The following is a 9055-nucleotide window of genomic DNA, read 5'->3' on the forward strand; positions in this document are numbered from 1 at the left end:
GTCGGTAAAGTGTCCGCCTTTGGCTCAGGTCATGACCCTGGCTTCAGTCCTGAGTCCCGGGATCAATCCCCATGTCATCGGGCTCCCGGCTCAGCGGAGAATCTGCTTCCCCTTTAGCCCCTCCCGCTGCTCCTTCTCTCTCTCTCTCAAATAAATACAATCTTTTTTTTTTTTTTTAATAAACATTGTAAAGTTTTAGGAAATCCGATGAAAGCCAGAATTACCATGCTTCTTACACATTTTATATTGTGTCTGGCATACGTTGGAACTTAGTAGATGTTAAATAAACACAGAATCCCATTCCTTTCTCTATTTCTTGACACATAAGAGAATTCCATACAAATCCCTATACGGATACAATCACAGGATTTATAAGCAGTCGGGCTTTTTCCTTAGAGTTGAAAAGCAACAAGAAGGAAGTTTTCCTGTGTCGACAGTGAATCATTTAACTTCGGAGTTCACGAAAATTTAAAGTTTAAGAAGGCTAGTCTAGAATTCCGTTCTTTGCATATTCAAGCTGTTCATCTCTCAAAAGTCAAAGTGGATGCCAGAATTCCATAGATTTCATTTTTCAAGATGAACATTCATATTTGAACATATTTCAAGGCAGATGGTTTACAGTTCATGTATTTGTTGCCGTTTTTCTGCCACAACAACTAAATATTGAAGCCACATATTTGTGATGAGGAAAGCACTTCCAAGCCATCTCCCTGCTGCTCCTCGGTGCCGCTCGCTCACTGGTCCCCTGGGTGCAGCTGGGCAAGGCTCGGAGGAGCCACACGGTGAATTACACCCATTTGATTTAATAGACGGGGGTGTGTGGGGGGGGAGTCACATAAAACAAGTTTCCTATAAATAAATATTTCTTGTAGCAGCCATGAATTTTCTGGTAGCAAATAAGAGAGCAAATGAACATCTATTGAAATATTCTGTTTTCATGATCCACCTAGACAAGCTGGAAAGTTTACTTTTAAGCCTTCTAGCACCCTCGAAGGTAGTGTGCCAGACTGTGAGACAGTTTGATCAGGGTTCAGAAGAGAACAGAGAGAGAAAATAAAGGTTGGGCATTTTGAAGAAACAAAGCCAGCAGATGTGGAAATGCAGCTGGAGAAAGCACCGCACCTTTGTACTGGAGGGTGGATGCCAATGGCATTCAGCAGGTTCGGGGGCCCCTCTGTGCTAGGATGAAATGGTTTGCTGTTCGTTTGTCATCTCACGCGCCGTTTGTTATCGTTCTGCACAACTGTCAATAGTTGCATTATTACAACTTTGAAGACTCATTTCATTAATAAAGGACCATTAGGAAGCTAAACTAGAAACAAAATAAAAAAAAAACAACGGAAAATAAAAGAAAGGAGGTATGTTTGCTTGGTACCATAACAAGATTTCTCCGTGTATTCAATAAGCACTGAACAAGAAATTGACAAAATAGGACAAAACCTGTCCACCGTCATTATTGTCACCATCATCCAGCACACTGGACATGCACATGCAAAAAGATGGAGGTGGTATTTTTTTTTTAAGACTTATTTATGTACTTGAGAGAGAAAGAGTGTGGGGGGAGGTGCAGAGGGAGGGAATCTTCAAGCAGACTCCCTGCTAAGTGTGGGGCCCAAGGTGGGGGCTCGATCTCATGACCGATGTGATCACAACCTGAGCTCAAACCAAGAGTCATATGTTTAACCAGCTGTGCCACCCCGGTGCCCCGACTGAGTGATATCTTTTCGAGATGACTTACAGAGCCTCATACTTTGGATCAAGATTGCCTAAAATCATAATACTTAATCTTAGGGATAGTTTAAAGCAATATTCTCATTTTACAAAGGAGAAAGCAGAGACAGGGAGGTTAGGGACTATTCTAAATGCATACTACTGGTTACTGGAGAAATGATCTAGACCCCAGGATGCTCCAGATCCCTGGCTAGTTTGTTACATCTCCACTACACTTCTGTTTTCAAATCTTCGTAGTTTATGGGAGAGAGATAAAACAATTAGCAAAAATCATCTCCTAAAAGCTCACTTCAAGAAGTTCGATACTAGAAGATGGGGCCTGGAAGTGCTAATAAGGAGGGTTTAATCACTCTCCAGAAGCCTAGGGAATGGATATTTCCGGAAGGCTTCCCAGGTGCCAGGCATCTCATACAATGTGATACATAATCCCTACAGACCTCTGTGGAAGGTATGATAAGGTTTTATAGATGAGGAGGAGGTGGAGAGGCAGAGAGACTCAGCAAGTATACTAAGAGCTCCTTGTTAGCACATATCACAGCTGAGCTGCAAGCCCATCGTGCCTGCCCCTCAGTCCCATGGTCTGTCTGACCACGTTGCTTTTAAGACAGATGCACAGAGGCATTTCCCAAACCAACGATGACAACGTCCCCTATGTGCGTGAATGCTTCTGCTTTGACTGGCATCCAGAGCTGCAGGGCATTTTATGATGGCCTAGCTGATTAATTTGAACTGATAAAGAAAAAATGTTATTCAGGACGACTGGAGCCATTAAGCCGTTTCTGTCACATGTAAAGATAGGATCAGTCATCTAGTGCTACTCTGCCCTACCCCACTGAGAGCATAACTTTTGGAAGAGTGTGAATTTTATTTTATTTATTTATTTTTAAGAGAGTGTGAATTTTGAAAGTTTGTACTTAAAATGTAGACTTTCCCAATAGGAGAAAACAATTTAATAGGACAATTGTCCTAAAGAAGTGCCTTGTGGATGATTTAAAACTAAAATGCATTTTTCTAATGGCAACGTTTTACCAATTCTTTTGGCCACGAAGAGAAAACAAAATAATTGCACAGAGTCCACCTGAGAGTGCTCTGTAGGAGGTGGTTTGTCGGGAACAGTGACCCCCTCTAAGTAAGCTGAAAATCATTGTATCAGTCTTTTGTGGCTTTGGATGCTGGTTCTACCTCTACACCGCTCTCTAACCTCCCAGCTGGTGGAGGTGTGAGTCGAAGGTGCGGGTGCTAGCTAGAGCAGAAAGTCTCCAGCTGCAACTGTTCCCTATTTCAGGTCAAAGTCCCTTCCAGGAGGTGAGGCCAACGGATCCCAAATCACGGCCACACGTTCTCTGACTGATTAATATCGGTTGTGAATAAACCCATCTGCCCTTTGCATTTTATCCCTTATTTACGTAACATCAATTTCTCCTCCTTATCTCTGTCTGTGTTAGCCATGCAAACTCCTTGCAGATACCTCAGCATGTATTTCCCTGGCTTAGCTATATTCTCTATTCCATTTATAATTAATATTTCCCTCATCTGGACAGGTTTTTCTTGGTATGATTTTTTTTAAAGATTGTATTTATTTATTCATGAGAGACACACAGAGAGAGGGAGAGACAAAGGTGGAGGGAGAAGCAGGCCCCCTGTGGGGAGTTTGATTTGAGACTCGATCCCAGGACCTGCGATCACACCCTGAGCCAAAGGCAGACGCTCAACCACTGAGCCACCCAGGTGCCCCTTGGTGTGATATTAGTATCATAAGAAAGAGGATGTGTTGTTTAAGGGGATGAAGGTGGTACAGTGTGCAATTTGGCTTTTCTCAAAACCTCTTGGTCAAACTCCCAACTTTGTTCAGATGATTTTGTTGGATGACTGCAAAATGCCCACAGTATTCTGGGCACCTTCTCAATTTTCTGCCTCTCCCCGTTGTGTGGGTAGGTCTTGCCTACCTATATGTTTGCACCCTAAGTTTGGCAACTTAATAATTTTTTGAACCAACCTTGACTTTATGTCCACTGGGCCGGGTCTCCTCACTGATGCCCTCGTGCTCATCCATCACGTCTCATGCCTTCATGGCTCAAAATAACACCAGGGAACACTGGAGGATGGAAAAGGAAAGACCAGATGCAGTGTGAAATTGGAGGAAAAGCTTGAGGGAGAAAACTACTGCAGGAAGCTCAATCCACTCTGTTCCTGATTATTTTTAGGCCATACAGAGTTTGAAGATGGACAACAAGAAGTAGAGCATCAAAAGGCTGCAGAAAAGAGAAACATGGCCATTCCATGAGCAGCATCAGGGCTGTCCTTCATGCTTTCTCAACTCTCCTCTCGTATACGCCTCCATCTGTTCCTCACTTGACAAATTTTATTGAGTGCTGTGTGTCAGGTATGCTGGGCCATGGGGGGCCAGATGAATAGATGAAGGCTGAAGTCCACACGCCACCAGGCAGCAAGCCAGTGATCAGCTGGTGTCACCTGGATCTGCCTCTGTATCTCAACTTGTCCCCCCCTGTATATTTCAGGAACCTCGCTATATGCTTTTTTACATTTCACTTGGATTTTTGCAGCAGTGCCCAATGAAAATGTCCATCTAGAGTTATTTTGCTTTCATCCCATCTTTGCAACCATTGCAATTACCTTTCTAAAGCTCAGAATGACTCATGTTCTAACTCTATGTCTATGTCTGCAATGACTCCAGGGAAAGCTTAGCCTCCAAGGCCCCACTCCAGCTTTGCACACCCTATGAACCAACCACACGTGAACTCGTGAGTATGTCTGTATTTTGCTCCTGCTTTCTGGAATGTTCTTCCTTCTCTTTTCTGCTTGAATGAGTCAGGGTTCTCCAGAGAAATAGAACAAGGGGGATGCACACTCACGTTTATTTATTTAGTGGAATGGTTTCATGTGATCGTGGGAGTTAACAGGTTTGAAATTTGTTGAGTAGACTGGCAGGCTAGCAAATCAGGCAAGAGTTCATATCACAGACTTGAGCCCAAGTTGTCCAGGGTAGGAGCCTGGAAACTCTAGTAGGGTTTCTACTACTAGAATCATTGCAGTCTTGAGGGGACTCCCTTCTACCCTGAGGATCCTCAGTCTTTGCTCTTAGAGGTCTGAACACATAGAGAGTAATCTACTTTCTTCCAAGTATACTTGTTTAAATATTAAATACATTTAAAAAATACTTTCACAGCAACATCTAGGCTGGTTTTTGACCAGACAGCTGGGAATGCCATAGCTTAGTCAAGTTGGCACATGAAATCAACTGTCAGATGCCTCATAACCTTAACCCTCTTCCTTGATTGGTTCAAATATGACCTTCTCTGGCTGTTTTCTTCTCCTGGAATGATTTACAGCCCACTGTGGTAAGTACTGAAAGGAGGAGTTGTGGTTCAAGGTACAGTACTTCCCTTGGGCATCAGCAGTCTGCTCAGTTGGGGGGATGATGAGGAGGAGTTCCTTGAGGAGTTTGTCCTGTGCTATGAACCTTGAACCACATATTAGAATTCAATCAGGCAAAAAGAGATGTAAGAGTTTTCCAGGGTGGGGGGAGCAGTAGAGCAGAAGTCACAAAACAGAGTCACAAAATCACATAGATGTGAGTGGCCTGCATGTACATGGAGGTAAAGGTGAGGACAGGTGACAGGTAAAAAGGTGAGGACAGAGGTAAAGATGAGGACAGCAGGGGGCAGAGAGGAGGACTGGGGATGTACACCAGGGCCAGATCTCCGAGGGCCCTTATTAGTTTCCTAGGACTGCTATCATAAAGTACCACAACGTTGGCAGCTTCAAATAACAGAAATGTATTGTCTCACAGTTCTAGAAATCAGAAGCCAGGAAGCAAAATATTCACAAGGTTGGTTCCCTCTGGAAGTTCTGAGTGGGAATCCCTTCTGTGCCCCTCTCATGGTTTCTGGTGGTTATGGGCATCATTGGTGGTCCTCGGGTTGGGGCTGCATAATCCCAATCTCTGCCTCCATCTTCATGTAGCTTTCTTTCCCTTGTGGGTCCCTGAGTCTTCTTTTCTGTCTCTTATAAGAGCACTGGTCATCATACTTAAGGCCCATCCTAATCCAGAATTATCTCATTCTGAGATCATTTACTTTTAATATATTGCTTACAGTATTATATCTGCAAAGACACTTATTCCAAATAAAGTCTCATTCTGACATTCCAGGTGGAAACATCTTTTGGGGGCCGCAATTCAACCCCATATAGGCTTGTGGGAAAAATAATAGATTTGAAGCTGAATCTCCATCCAGGGATCACAGAGTCAGATTCCAAGTAGCTAACGTCAGTGAGTCTGGGGTCCAAGGGGCTTGCTACAACCCTCCTCATCTGAAAGGGTTAGCTCTGCTTAGCTCGAGAAACAAAGTAGGCCAACATTCTCATATCTTTTAATTTTTGAAGAAAAGTTAGATTTCTAGAATTTTACGTGAAATCTCCTTGTTCGAAAATCTGGAAACAAATTTAAATTAAAATGAAAAGCAGGACTCACATCGCCATATGAGTGCAAGAAACACATCTGCTGTCTGGAAGTGACTCATAGACTGTTAGTCTAGAACCACCACTGTAGGGAATGATAAGCCATGCCAAAGCATGAAATGCAGGAGTACAGGCCCCAGATTGCTGTATCAGAAGATGATCCTGGTGTCTGGGTAAAGACAGACTAGAGGGGGTGAGCCTGGAAACCAGAAGGCAAAGTAGGAGGCCATTGAAATAGCCCAGGAGAATGTGCTTGAAAGTTAAACCAAGGAAGGAAGCCCTTAACCCATTGCCAAGCCCTGTATGAACACTTACTGGAGGAATAGAGGAATTAATGGCCATTTACAAATTCTAGGACGTGTGAAATAATAAAACCAAAGGAGGCAGAAATGTTCTCTTGTGCACTTAAAATATCAAAGAATTCTTTTCTGTCACTTTTAGAAACTAGATCAACTAACATTCTGCTTTCATTTTCAAATGAAAAATATAACTGTATACACAACTAATTAAATTAATATAGCTTATTATGACAAAAATAATTTCTTTTGACTTTGTGGACAGCACCACATTTTATATTAAGCTGCTAATACTCATAACCATAAGATTTCAAAATCAGCCAAGCTTGAAAAATTATTGTCTCCAACATTCCCTGTGATCAAAGCAACCCCAATTATAATATTATATTAACCAAGCTAAAAAATAGTATTACAATTTCTAACCTTTCTGAACTGTAATTAGCCATCTAACTATGTATCCAAATTTATTTGATATATTTGCATAGTTAATTAATTATGATTTATTTAAAAGTATTTCATTTGTAAAACTTTGCTCTCCTTAGTCCACAAATCAAATTGCCTAGAGATAAATTTAATTTTTAAATATCTTTTAAAAATCGGGTTAAGATATGTTTAAGACACAGCAGAAGAAAGTTCTGGAATATATGACTCTTTTTCCTTTAAAAAACAAAAGTTTTAAGAAAAGATGGGGGCTAAGTTTGAGGAACCTGACAATGAAAATGAAAATGATGCATCTGGGGAGCTATGAAGTCTCTTCAGAACAACAATTGACTAAGTAACGAGCTGGAAAAGATAGCACCCCTAAAATCACATAATGCACACCCAGAGAAAAAGCTTCCATGCTTGCAGGATCTATTCGGCTTTCTTCAGTGTATTTGGCTGTCGGTTTAAGTCACATGATCTAGAATGCAGTAGAGCTCCCACTGAGTGCCCAGTATCATGCTCAAGGTCAAAATATAATAGGACATAGATTCAATGTTTGAAAAACTTTTGGAGAGAAATACCAGAATTTAAACTGGATGTACATCTTCATGAACTCCAGTTTCCAGGTAAAAAAATTCAGTCACTCAAATGTTTACAAATAGCAAGATACCCTGATGAAGAAAGCTTCCAAATTTCATCTGGATTTTATAGGCCATGTGAACCTATCTGTACAAGTTTAACAACTGAGACTTCTGGTCAAAGCTGTGACCCTAATAGATGCAGAGGATTCCATCATTTCTTAAAATCTTTTGACATGCTCGGTAAACAGTTTTGTGTTCTAGGTGGTGCTGAAGGGAGCACTAGGCTAAACTATTTTTAAATATGAAGGAATAGATGACTACGCTTGTGACAAGAACAGACAAATCCAGGTAGCCAGATAAAGATGTTGTGAAAATGATAGTGGTGTGAGGAGGCTTCCAAGGTGGAAACTCAGCTTCAGACCTACGAATTAAAGAAGATGCCCGGGACATATCTGAGAGATGAGACCAGCATCCCTGTCCATTGGAAGTAGCTGTGAAATCATTCCCTAATCCATCAATAGGAATTGAAAAATCTTTGCTTGTAAGCCAGAAAGACACATGTTCTTGTACTGTACTGTGGAAGGAAATAATCACCTTGAGTGTGGACACCTTACATATGTAGTGAGAGCTGATGAAACATGGAGTCACAGATCTATGCAAAATCGTTCATAGCCAGTGAAACTTTGAGAGTCTTGGCAGAAGCACTGGAAAATGTTCCACGGAAGGTTAGACTCAACTATTGGGTTTCTCTTAAGACCTGTAGAAACTTTAGTATGTATAAGGTTAAGTTCAATGCAAGACAGTCCATAGCCTATTGGTTATGGTAATTGAATAAATACCATCTAAATTATTAGGGATGAAAGAACAATAGCTACACAAAGAGGAATTATTCCAAGTTATTTTCAAAAGGTAACTGGACTACATTTTGAGGTATATATCATGAGGACAAAAAGAACTAAAATGTAAACTTAAGGAAATAATACTATTCTGAGGCTATTGTGTATATTGAAGGATAAAGAAAAGGAATATTCATATTGACACTGTTGAAAACCAAGTCTTTCCATGGTAGGGAAAAAATGACACAAATGTGAAACCAATGAGGCTGAGAAAAAACTCTGTAATTGTAGATTTGAACTAGAGGTATTAGTCTGACGTCATGATATATGTTTATCTAAAAGATTATCTTCTAGGCCTAAAAAGGCCTAGGGGGCTTTAAAAAACAGAATAATGAAATGGCAACAGACACTGAGCATCTCTTGGCTCGGGGTGTAGTTTCTAGTTACCATTTACCAATAAGAGAAACCATAAATCCACAGAAAAGTATTGAGTCCAAGTGCTGAGTCCAGGTATGAAAGCAAGGAGGCTATCTACCAGATTCCCAGTAACATGTTGGCAAGATCCAAGGGCCAAATTGAAAGAGTCCCCACTGGCTAGAGATGAGACCATGTGAGAGCCAATAAAAAAAACAACACATCAAATATGTTTAAATGCATGACTTCATAAGGAAACTAAAAAAAGAAGTACCTTTCTGTCACCTTTGAAAAC

Source organism: Canis lupus, chromosome 1, assembly GCF_003254725.2.
Source record: "Canis lupus dingo isolate Sandy chromosome 1, ASM325472v2, whole genome shotgun sequence".
NCBI lineage: Eukaryota > Metazoa > Chordata > Mammalia > Carnivora > Canidae > Canis > Canis lupus.